Source organism: Monomorium pharaonis, chromosome 1 (genome assembly GCF_013373865.1).
Source record: "Monomorium pharaonis isolate MP-MQ-018 chromosome 1, ASM1337386v2, whole genome shotgun sequence".
Lineage (NCBI taxonomy): Eukaryota > Metazoa > Arthropoda > Insecta > Hymenoptera > Formicidae > Monomorium > Monomorium pharaonis.
Genome location: NC_050467.1, coordinates 40,559,154 through 40,571,349, shown reverse-complemented (window position 1 = coordinate 40,571,349; position 12,196 = coordinate 40,559,154). Strand labels below are relative to the sequence as shown.

The following is a 12,196-nucleotide window of genomic DNA, read 5'->3' as shown; positions in this document are numbered from 1 at the left end:
GACTTACCAACACCGATGCATAGCAGCGGAGTTGCGTGTATCACCAACTAAAAAATATAAATATACTCAAATTAATTATTCAAGTATTAAAGCAGTTGGGTTCATTCAACAAACAAAGCAAATCAGTTAGCGTTCAGTAATTTATTAATATGATTAATTCTTGCCTTTAATTCTTCGTTGATTCTTGAAAAGAAATTGGAGCTAATAAAAAAATTAAAAAATCATAATAAAGTATCACTGACCGCTCACTGATCTGCTGAATGCGCCCATTATTTATATCAAAGAATAATTATCGCGCGTGTGCCACAATTGATTTTGCGAGCAAAAGATAAAATAATAAGTTACTCACCTCAAAGTTGCTCCGCCGATGCCCGATGCCTTTCAGGCCGCCTCCTCCTTTTAGGTTAGAATTCCGCACACGCACAAAATTCACTCGCGAAAACACAGTTAATGACGATCGCGCGACATTCGACACGATATTCCGAGGTTAATTCGACCGCTTCGACGCGTCGTCAACTCATCACACATCCTTTATCGCGAAGCACGACAACGAAAAAACAAACTCGAGAAAAACGGAAGGATCGCGACATACGCGACGTATAGTAGAATGACTGCGACGAGGAGAGAAAAGAGAGGACTCTCGCGACTCCGAATTATGTTGCACCCGAACATAGCTAAACTCGATGCACGACGAGCGTTTCGCTATTTCCAATATGACGATTAATTCGAAGGAAACCGTAATCGAGTTTAACCTGCCCGGACGGTAACAGGTCACCGTTGTACACGATCCACGCACGTCGAACTCGATTCAAATTTTTTATCCCGTATTAAAATCGAGATTGATCACACGATTACATTTACGCCAATTAACGACACATATTGATGACACGCGAGTGCGATGTATTTTAATATTGAAAATGTGGAGGGTCTTACAGTATTGCTGCGTTTATTTATTCGCGAAAATAAGATCCAACGGTCGCGCACTTCCGGGAATACGTTCGGGACGACTGCTCCTCCTCTCTCTCCCCTCCTCTCCTTTTTCCAACTTTCTCGCAAATTACTGGCGTACGAAAACACTCCGTTGCACTTGCGATATTTTTGCTACTGAATATGGCACTTTTATAAGATGTTTTATACGTTCGATGCTCATAACTGTTCGTTACTCACCGAAACGCGATCGTTCTCTACACCGGGCAATTATCAATTCGCGGCAATTACCATAACCTTCACTCGATCTGCGTGAGAGAGACGAGAGAGCGATACCGCGGTGACGGTTACACTGAAACATGCACTACAGATACACTGAAACTGTGACGATTTTGATCCCCGCGACATTCGCGATTCGCCGGTACACGACGGGGATGATGCCGCACCGATACGCGCGTTCGGCGCGTCGCGTACCACGGCAAGGTTACTGCGCGAACGAGCGACATACAACAACGGCGGGTGGCGCGGCGCAACTGAGGGGAGGGGATAGCCACCGGCACTCGCTGGCTCGCTGCCCGCTCTTCGGCCGGGCTCGGCCGCCGCCGCCGAGTCCAGCCGAGCGCCGAGTGCTCGCGGTGCTGTTCGCTACCCTCACCACTTACACCGCCGTTACTCGCCACAACGTACTACCACGTGGGACGCGACGTGCGTGCATCGGTGCGGCATCATCCCCGTCGTATACCGGCGAATCGCGAATGTTGCGATTCTTCTGTCTTCCTCGAGTTTATTTTCTCGTTGTCGTGCGTCGCGATAAAGGATGTTTGACGACGCGTTGAAGCGGTCGAATTAATCTCGGAATATCGTGTCGAATGTCGCGCGATCGTCATTAACTGTGTTTTCGCGAGTGAATTTTGTGCGATTGCTTAATTCTAATCTGAGAGGAGGAGGCGGCCTGAGAGGCATCGGGCAACGGCGGAGCAACTTTGAGGTGAGTAATTTACTATTTTATCTTTTGCTCGCAAAATCAATTGTTGCACACGCGCGATAATTATTCTTTGACGTAAATAATGGGCGCGTTCAGCAGATCAGTGAGCGGTCAGTGATTTTTTATTATGATTTTTTATTTCTTTATTAGCTCCAATTTCTTTGCAAGAACCAACGAAGAATTAAAGGCAAGAATTAATCATATTAATAAATTACTGAACGCTAACTGATTTGCTTTGTTTGCTGAATGAGCCCAACTGCTTGAATACTTGAATAATTAATTTGAGTACATTTATATTTTTTAGTTGGTGATACACGTAACTCCGCTGCTATGCATCGATGTTGGTAAGCCAGATTACCTTTTTTTCGTAATCATTTCCGGGCTTTGTGAACTTGGCACCCGACAGTTAAATAAACCAATGCCTTCTTATAAGTAGTAATTGTTAATTTTTAAAATATCTTAAATCCGCTTGCGGGGATCGATTCAGAATCGTTTGTAGTTGGTTGTAATAATTTTGCTTTCGTTTTTAGTTATCTTGAAAAGTAACAAATTCCCGTTTTTCCCAATTGTTACAATTATATCACACAAACGGTTCAACTACAAACGGAAATAATTGTACTACAATCCACTACAAATGATTTTCTATAAGAAACAGTCGTTAAAATTGATTTATTTCAAAGTCGGAGGATGACGTTTTTTTAAATTCCGATATTTTTTTCTACGCTACTACAAACAAAATAAATGTTACTACATTTAACTACAAATAAAAATCTTTCGAAAAAAAATTAAGAAAAAAAATCGCTTGAAGTCGGGTGCCAAGTTCACAAAGCCGTAAAAACAAGTATTTCTGTAACAAATTTTGCTCAAATTGACGAAATAAAAATTTTTACAATATTGCAAATTATTATACATTAAGCTGATAAATGTGAATATGTATTTTTATTCTGTACTTTGATAATGCCAAACCCGCTTAGTTGTTCAGGGAAGCAATGTATGTTGCTGCCAAATCCGTTCATTACTGGTATTTAAGCCATATGTATTATCAGAATACATTTTCAGTTTGCTAGATGAAGTTCGCATATTTACGCTAATAATAAATACAACTGACAGATAATAATTACATATCCAATGTATATAATACGACAAAAAAATATCATTTCTCGACATTGCTGAAAATTGTCACAAGTATAACATGGAAATTACTATTTAAAAATGTTTGGATTCTACTTTGGAATACTAAAGTTATCGAAATTTTTAAACTGCAGACTTCTTAAATATTTACCCTTTTTTTCAACGACAAAAAGTTTTACTCACACATTGTGGGATCAAAATCAGATTAGAAAAAAAATGAGTTATATTAACTTGTGCAATAAAAATAATTCTATGCTAAAGTTTTAGATCAATAACTCTTAAACCAGTAAGTAAATTCAAATAAATTTTTGCACAAATATTTATAAGTTTTATTAATTATATGTAAACAATTTTATTTAATTAAATAATACTACTCAAATTTGCAAATCAGTATGAAATTTTATTTTACATAAAAATCAAAAGCAAAAAATTAAATAAATTTTAAGAGAATTATATTTAAATTTTACAAATATTCAAACGTAATAATAAAACAATCGATAAAATTTAAAAATTTTTGGTAACACTTAGAGATGTGACACATGCATCTTTAATAGTCGGGCATTATATAGAATTAGCATACAAGTTTAGAATGGGTTATGCATAATTCAACAAGCGCGCCAATCGCAGAAATATACGAGGTAACGCCGATCTATCGAAACGAGAGATAATACGAACGTCGATTAGCGCCGATTTTTACATGCAGCACGCTGTAGAACGTGCCCATACGATGGCGCAGTTAAAAAGGAGAAAACGATCTAGCCTCATCTCCCGCGCTCGAAACGGAGTTCTCACGTCGAGGGGCTGGGGATTGTAAAGTTCCTGAGAAATTGCTATTGCACGTGCCGATCTTCGAGGCTTCGAGACATACATCCGCGCGCGCTCGCGAGCTCCGTGGGCTCAAATTGAACCGAAATCGACGGGAAAAGATGTAGGACGACTTGTGCCCCGGCTGCCGCGCCGGGAGAAGTACGTTAAGTCGACTCACCTACCGGAAATTATTCGAGAAAACGTAAAAAATATCACGACCACTTCGTGCATATGTATCCCAGCCATCTTTATAACCGCTCTCGACTATTTTACAACGCGTAACGACCTTTTCGAAACTGGTAGCGAGCGCAAATCCGCTCTACGCGAATGCATGCTGCTATCGTTAAGCTGTAAAAGATGCAAGAAGAAATGCAGTGGAAACCGTGCAAGTTTCTGTGCCATTTTTTTTCTTTCCCGAAAGTACCTCGAACGTCGGATGGATCCGCGAGAACGAAATGACGTCTGCTTAACATTGCCCCTTCATTTCGAGATCGTCAAACTGTCCAAGTAATTTCGCTTCTTTCGCTGTGCATTTAAAATTACTACATTTTATTATCCCACTTTGTAATGCATAACAAATGATGTAAATCTATATTTATTCCGAATAATATAATTATATGCTAAAATAAAGACATATTCTACCAATTTCTAATTATTATGTAGCCGTAAATCAGAATTATGTTTATCGAAGCTAGTGGTTATTCATTGGTAATTCTCTGTTACAATAATTTCAAAATAAATAAATCTATTCTACTGTTAATTAATGTGAAACTTGAGTTAACTTAATAACAAAGTCAAAAATGCAAATAGTGACGAGAAATGCAAATTAAGTTGCAAGCGTAAATTTATCATTATATCTTATTTGCAATATTATAATAAATTACTCATTTATTATTATAATTATCATGATCAAGTATAAAGCAAAGCTTTTTGATGTTTGTTTAATTACCACATATGTAATTTAAAACCATTGTAAGACATTTAATTAATGCAGGTACTTTTTTCGAATAAATACGGCGTAAATGTACATTTGCTTCTTTTTACTGTTTGCACAAATTGTATAATAAAGTACAATTGTAATATTTAAGAAGAAAACAAATATCTATATCAGTAAAGCAGAAATAACATCTATGTAATAATCATAAGTTCGCAAAATAGTCGCTCTTATTATATTTATAAAAAAATACAAAAATGTCAATAAATTGATATTTTTTAACATTGCATCAAAAATTGCTAGATAATTATTGAGCGTTATTTGGGATTATTTTGGAGATTATATAGATCTACAGATATAATACATAAAATAATATTTACTTTCTAAATCTGAATCAGTGAAATTTGCAGTGCTAGATTTATAACTGATAATCATTAATTATTCAATGTTTTTCAATGATTCAGAGAGAGCTATTTTCACTGACTGGAATTAGATTGTATTATCATTAAGAAACAATAACAATTTAGAAGACATTAAAACGCTCAATTTTTTCAAATCAGCAGAACAAATATATAGTAATAATTAATTAATCAATTAAAAACAAAAAATTATACACGAACCTTTCGCTCGTTGTTTTTAGTAAAATATTTATGATTCAATTGCAATGAAAACATCGCGAAATCAGTATTCATTCCTTCATTTTAAAAATGCGCAAAAGAAATGCTTATGATAAAAAACAAATATGCTCGTTGTGTACATTCGCATTTTGCTCTCGCGAAACGATTTTCATATTGCTGAAATAGCTGAGGCACGATCATTTACAGTTGCAACATGCTTTTATTCCTTTGGAAATCAACATCGTGGAATATTGAGGTAAACAAGATCATACAACCAACACAAAACGACAATACCTTTATATATATATATATATATATATATATACTTTATGTATATGTATATGTATATGTATTGTATATCTGCATACGTAAATTCGGTCATTCGCAACGTCTTATATTGGAGTTTGGGGACTCGACCCAGAGAAACGGTGACTATTGTGCAAATGCGCTTCAGCAACAGGAACCAATTCTGACACGCGCGTGTATTAACATTAACCGATAGATCGTCACTATCGGTTCATACGTGCCCCCACTCCGCAAGTAGTTCGCAGTCCCTAGGGAAATCCGTCATATTGGCATTTGAGAAATGTCAATTGCATTGTGTGGCGGTGATAGAGCTTTACCGTTAAGGATATTCTCTTCCGTAAAGCCACAGTAATATTAAAGTAGCGTAAGATAACAACTTAATTCAATGGTAACCGACATGATATTGGTGAGTGATAAAAAAATGTTTAACGTTTAATATAAAATTTATCGCTCAAATAATAATGCATGCATATATGTCGCATAAATAAATGAGTATTTCAAAAAGTAGATGATTATTTCAGGCGAATATTTTCTTTGAATATTGGATGAGGAACTTGTGAAAGTAACGAAAACAGTTGGAAAAGTTTCTGGCTTGCAAACGACTCTCTGTGCCTCGGCATGGCCGAATCGATTGTGCGCGGCTGAACAACCGACCGTCAGCGATTCGTTATACAAATGACTTCTGCAAGCTCGTAACGGTACGCTGAATGAAAGATTATCTGCGGCAACGTCGATATAGTTATCCGGTACGCACTGTACAAACTCCTGTGACACCCTGAATTATCGATACACTATCTCGAACTGTCTCGTTCCGGCACAAGACCTACGGTGTCCGAAATAAATTGCGCGTGACGTTGTCTTCGACGATAAAATAACGCTGCTCACAATTTCTCGAAGAGCGAAGGGCAAAAAGGGATTACGATGACGGTGTTCGTAAATGAGTCTGTCGCATAATTACACTATAAAATTACTATCTGCTCGGCGACGTCAAGTCGAATAACGATTACCCGGCATAATTGTATTCCGGATTTACAAAAGGCCTCAATCGCAGAAGTAAATCGCTGACCGAGGCTCACGAGCTAATTCCGCATAATAACAGGCAGTTATATAGGTAATTCGGTTAGTAATCCCGATTCAGGACAGTAATGTATATACACACCGATACGCTATTAAATTTACCGGTAACACTCGCGGCAATGTTAAGTGATCAAATTGCGATAATTGTCATACACAAATGGAAAGCCACGCGGCGTAAACATGACGGTTTAAGAGTTAAATGGCCGCACTCTGTTAGTCTAATTGAGCAAACCCCCCCCTCGTTTTGACTAATGCCCATTAATACCTTCTAATATCCCGATCTTGTATAACCGACATTTCCCTAGCGGTTTATCCCTCCGCTTCGACGATTTTCGGCGACCGAATTTCGGGATCCCATCGCAGGCGAAATTGTTACCCCGTTGATAGGAGATTCGCTTAAAGTTTTCCCCAAGATCTCCGCGTAAATTTGCGAGCGGCTCGAGCGGGTTCTCGTACTACAAGCGCGCGCGCGCCTTGTACTCGCGATTTTACATCGCTCTCTCAGGAAACGGCCGGGCGCACGATGCTCGCTCTTATGAAGTATGAATATTTTAACACAAGCATCTTTAGCTCGTCGACCACGCTCCGGAAGCACGGCACGGAACGCTCAGCGTCGCGCACTCCGGAACGCAACGCTGACCGATGCCGACCGGTTACGCGAGCGGAACGTGAAGCATAGCCAATTTGCTTCTCGATATCGCAATTAGATCATTATGTATAAACTCCCGTAATTGGACTATATGTTTGCGTATACGTGCCGTGCACGCTTAACGAGCTCGGCCGTAGAGTGGTGGTCGTGGGAAAATGGGGCAAACAGCTTCGAAAAAGTAAAGCCGTCAGCCCGGCAGCATAAAATAAACACACAACTCGCGCACAGCAGCTGGCTCGCGCCAAGGAAAATTCACGTTTTTCTATTCTCGATACACAACCCGAAACGGAACTTTGTTTATCAAATTTGATATCACGTATCAATGTCGGCTTTTCAAACGATTTTTCATTTTTCGTTCGAATCAAAAGATTAAAGGACGATAATAAATCTCGAAATTTACTTTCGTAAATGATCGTGCGGATCCAAGTTCATTTGATATTACTTGATATAAAAATGTAGTAAATATTTCGACAGTGTTTAATAAAAAATATTTCATAACGGTAAAAGCTAGCCCAACAGCGAACATGATAACCAGTTTTGCTCGAAGAAATATTTTTTAAATTAAAACATTCTTTTCTCCGTATAGTCGCGTATATATGTTTAATTGAGATTCAGAATAAAAGTAAAATTATTTCATCATTCTTGCAATAATATGCGCGTGCGTAACGAATAATACCACGGCGATATAATAAGTTTCAGCGGATATTAATCAATAATGGTAATAATAATCAATAGCAGTATAGTAACATATTACAATGAATGAGGCCTTCATTATGTGGGAGATAGATAGACATGCACATCGTTTGTAAAACCGTGTTCATCAGATGGTTGTGTTAAATCTATGAAAGGAATTTGCACACGATACATCCATCGCCGATGGATTATTCGACCATCGTACAAAACGATGCCAGGAATTCCAGTATTAAACGGCCCGAATTTCGTGTATTTTAGTATTCTGCCCCGAGTCGTAACGAAGAGAGAAATGGCAAAAACAACTGTGTCGTACGTATGTAAAGAATTCTCAATCCGCTCCCTCCCCGCCCCATTCGCCGAGCTAGGTCAAATAAATCCAAATATCTATACTAAGAGTTTTCGAGCTGATTATAAAAGAAAGGAAAACGAGCGCATCCGGTCCTTCCGATCCGATCACAAGTTTCCCTACTTCCGCTTCGCCGGCCGCGCCTCCCCGACAAAACGGAAAAAATATTGGTGCGGTACAACGATGATAACGTGCTAGACTGGAAAATAATAATTGACTTGATAATTAAAATGTGAACTTCGTGTCGACTTCTTTCTGATTCATTCCGATATCGATGAGCGTTACAGCTTTGATTAAAAAAAAAAAAAAACGAACAAGCGCTTGGTACGGTATAATTTACAAGTACCAGAGATATTCTCCAGTAGTATTATATAATCGCCTTTCATGAATTTAACACAACAATCTGGTAAATGCAATTTTATATATGTGCGTGAGGAATAAGTTATTATTATTATTATTATTTTATATATATATATATATATATATATATATATAATACATATAATAAAATACATATATAATAAAATATTAAAATCTTGCAAGAAGAATAATTTAACAGGATAGTATCGATTGGTCAGATATGAAATTAGAGCAATCGTTAATCCTTTTTATGGTATTTTTCGCAATAAGTGGAACTACTTCACGTTCTACTGCGGTTAATCGACCGATAAAAAACACGATATATAACAGCAGAAAAGAAATTTATTGCCGGAAGGGCGCGTCGACGCGGCCGTACGCACCCTTTTAACCCATTAACTCGCATATTCGGCCGTAAACAGGGCCATACAAGCACGATCTTACATATCGTATAAGTTCACGCAATATTATCTTGAAATCCAAGTGGATGGAGCGACCGCAAAGTTATGTTTATATTGCAGTCGCATGTTAATACAATTCCACGCGTCATATGTTTATCGTGACACTTCGTGTCACAATTCCTCCATCTACTCGTGTGCATGATAATTCACGCGGATCGTTCGATTCGTAAATTTAACATTCACATAGGGAAAGAAAGTACCTAAATAAAATGTACCGCGAAATCCGAGGCTGTTTTGAACCACAAGAAAGAGAAGTCCCATTTTTTGCACACTGCAAACGGGAAAAATGTCGCGAAAGTACCACGCAAGTGGCAGCAAGCGTGACCTCAATTTTAATGGTACCTTAATGCCTATGCGTTAGTCGCAAGTAGGTATAAAGCCTGCTTTATGTCGTCAACGATTTGCTGGATATTAAAAATCAAGGGGAGCATGATTCACACATATGCAGAACCGATAGCGATAGCGAACGAAGAAGTGAGCCGTTGTATATATTTGACGAGGCATGTGATCTGAATTTTAATTAAATCCACTTATCAAATGGTTTATCAAATTAGCGAACAATGAATCTATTGACCTGTGATATTTCAGAATCACGGACATTCTTACATATTTCTTATCCAACGTATTGATCGATTGACGAAATAATTAAGTTTTTGCAATAAATTATTCTTCGCGAATTAGTTAATAGTCAATATTCTTAATCTTCAATGAAATTACACGTTATTAAATTATTGAGGATTAAATAATAAAATGTAATCAATCAAATATAAATAATTCAAATCTTACATTACGTTACATTAATTATCTAATAATAAATTAGATAAATTTTTAATTTACAATCCTAACGCTTCGATCCTTATCTTCAGATTCTTAATTTAATCTCCAATAATCTTTAATGAATAAACTGCTTGTATTTACTTTACACGCGAATAAATGGCGAGCCGCTGATGCTTTCCATTCTTACGTTTTCCCTCACTGTTTTTTTTTTACTGTCAAAGCGGTAAAATGTCTAACGCTCGAGCTGAATTGCCATGGCTGTATTCATGCAAACGATGCAAAGCACGCGGTCCTCGTCTTTGATATTAAGCCGACGAAACACGTGACAGGCAAGAAACATCACTTTTTATGCGAATCTGACAACTACGTACACGCTGGCTTTTTTCCTCTCTTACAAAAATTTATTTATCTTTACAACAGCGTTCACCCCAATTTCTCAGTCTTCGAAGACTCTCTATTTGAAACTACTTATGCAAGACTACTTGGGATCTGCGAATTCTCGTCGGAGCCCAAATCTAACGGAGCTTGCGAGGGGAGGAGTACGGGGGTGACAACGAATCACTCGCAATTGCACAACCTCCCCACGGGAATTCCCAAATTTAGGAAATATATTTTCGGCTCTCGATACTCTCGTTTCTCCGGAGCTTTCTGATTACCTCACACTTTAAACAGTCGAAACGCAAGCTTCGAGAACAAACTTGGAAATGCAACGGCTTTGACATGTCGACAACAAAAATATACCTATAATGAAAATAATCTCGCAAATGTCAAGCTTTCGACTCGTGGACAAGCGTAAAACAGAAGCGAATATCAGCTGAATTATACGTGTTGCACGTTATATACGGCAGTTGATACACGCAAACGCACTTCTTGTCCTATTTCCAGCACGCGAGGAAAATTGCGCGAGTTCCATTTTTTTTATTAGGCGCAGGATGAACAACATGTTTCTCGTTATTACGCACATTGGAAAATGTACGGCTCAATAATTTTTCATTGAGCTAACTGCGTGTAACAGCTATTGTGCGTGGACAACAAACTGGCTAAAAATGCCTACGTTAACTCCATAATATTTAGGTGTCAGCAATTCCACCGACAACGATTGTGATGATGTATTAAGTTTCCAGTGTTACGAATAAGTAACTTAAATACGTGATTTTTATAGTACACACTCGTGCATACATTCACGCTATAACACTTTCCTATGGTAAAAATGCATTCTAATAGCTTTAGAAATCAACTAAATTGTTTTTCTTCTTAAGTCACAGTGTACAAGGAATTTTTGATTGATCATACTTTATCGCAAATCTACCTTTCCGCATACCTCAACATATTGTTAGTAGCTATTTCATTATACGACTCCCTCCCCCTTCCAGGAAATAGTGTCGATTTGTACGACGTTGATTAATGCCTATATGAAAAATGCAATCCACAGACTTGAGTCGATTCGAGCTCAACCTCGACAAACATCCAGGGCCAGTCGGCCCTCACTTAAACTTCGGCTTTAATCTAACTTTCTTACTCGGGACTTCTCTCAATATTTTAATTATTTTCATATTAGAACCTGTCGAACGGCCGATGTACTTCAGATTCTATCCGAGGTATAATCAAAGTGGTATAAGTGGAGTTTCTCGATTCAGTTTGTTCAGAAGAAAAGCGACCAGCGCTAATGAGAGAGATAAATATTTCATTGATTAAACATATTCTAAACTCAATCGTTTGGCGCTACAAGAAATATGACACTCGTATATTGTTCGAAAAGCAAATTTTAAGCACATTTTAAGGAGACATTAAAAGGACATTTGACAGCTATAGGAAAAAACTTTATGTGAATAAAAAAATTCATGTTCACTACAATGTATTGTTTTACGGCTTCTATTAAATCTAGACACTCAAAAAAGGTGAAAAGATTATACTCCTTTAAAATATAAGTTACATCTCTTACAAAAATATTCTTGCAAATTGCAATGCATTTTCGGTGAAATCATATATAGAATTAACACGTTACTATTGTGAATGTAATCGTTAATATTTGATAATAAATATTATTATGACTCAAATCGTGTTCAATTGCCATTAATCATTATCAATCATTATCAATCATGGTTTACATTATAGAATCCTATTTTCAT

At 37.4% G+C, this 12,196-nt stretch overlaps 1 protein-coding gene and 1 long non-coding RNA gene across 4 annotated transcripts in view; one reads left to right on the top strand and one right to left on the bottom strand.

Moving 5' to 3' along the window:
- LOC118646360 overlaps nt 1-12,196 on the top strand; it is a 179,341-nt gene that overhangs the window by 142,917 nt on the left and 24,228 nt on the right. The window lies entirely within an intron of this gene.
- Nucleotides 1-12,196, bottom strand: part of LOC105837447 — a 220,657-nt gene that overhangs the window by 195,610 nt on the left and 12,851 nt on the right. Inside the window, exons 1-2 of one of the 3 annotated variants that reach the window (XM_036288011.1) lie at nt 350-1,480; nt 8-47 (exon numbers count right to left, since the gene is read on the bottom strand). The exons of 1 other annotated variant lie outside the window; for it this stretch is intronic. The gene's annotated coding sequence lies outside the window, so the exon portion shown is untranslated. Of the gene's footprint in view, nt 1-7; nt 48-349; nt 1,481-12,196 lie in introns of those variants that run through there. One more of the 3 variants, XM_036288060.1, reaches the window with a different exon arrangement.